This window comes from Arachis duranensis, chromosome 2, assembly GCF_000817695.3.
Source record: "Arachis duranensis cultivar V14167 chromosome 2, aradu.V14167.gnm2.J7QH, whole genome shotgun sequence".
Classification (NCBI taxonomy): Eukaryota; Viridiplantae; Streptophyta; class Magnoliopsida; order Fabales; family Fabaceae; genus Arachis; species Arachis duranensis.
The window spans coordinates 74,406,046-74,406,719 of NC_029773.3; the positions used below are offsets into that span (position 1 = coordinate 74,406,046).

Below are 674 nucleotides of genomic sequence, written 5' to 3' on the forward strand. Positions count from 1 at the left end.
CTTTCCAATTCCGTTGAGAGCGCGCCAATTGGGCTTCTGTAGCTCCAGAAAATCCACTTCGAGTGCAGGAAGGTCAGAATCCAACAGCATCTACAGTCCTTTTCAGTCTCTGAATCAAATTTTTGCTCAGGACCCTCAATTTCAGCCAGAAAATACCTGAAATCACAGAAAAACACACAAACTCATAGTAAAGTCCAGAAAAGTGAATTTTAACTAAAAACTAATAAAAATATACTAAAAACTAACTAAATCATACTAAAAACATACTAAAAACAATGCCAAAAAGCATACAAATTATCCGCTCATCACAACACCAAACTTAAATTGTTGCTTGTCCCCAAGCAATTGAAGATCAAAATAGGATAAAAAGAAGAGAATATACTATAGATTCCAAAATATCAAGGAAACTTAGCTCCAATTAGATGAGCGGGACTGGTAGCTTTTTGCCTCCGAACTGTTTTGGCATCTCACTCTATCCTTTGAAGTTCAGAATGATTGGCATCTATAGGAACTCAGAACTCAGATAGTGTTATTGACTCTCCTAGTTAAGTATAATGATTCTTGAACATAGCTAGTGCATGAGTCTTGGCTGTGGCCCAAAGCACTCTGTCTTCCAATATTACCACCGGATACATACATGCCACAGACACATACTTGGGTGAACCTTTTCAGAT

The 674-nt window shown here is 37.5% G+C and overlaps 1 long non-coding RNA gene across 1 annotated transcript in view; it reads right to left on the minus strand.

The window, feature by feature from the left end:
- Window positions 1-122: 122 nt before the first annotated feature.
- Window positions 123-674, minus strand: part of LOC127744833 (uncharacterized) — a 22,426-nt gene continuing 21,874 nt past the window's right edge. Inside the window, exon 4 of the long non-coding RNA XR_008005989.1 lies at window positions 123-156. This is a non-coding gene — a long non-coding RNA (uncharacterized LOC127744833). The remainder of the gene's footprint in view (window positions 157-674) is intronic.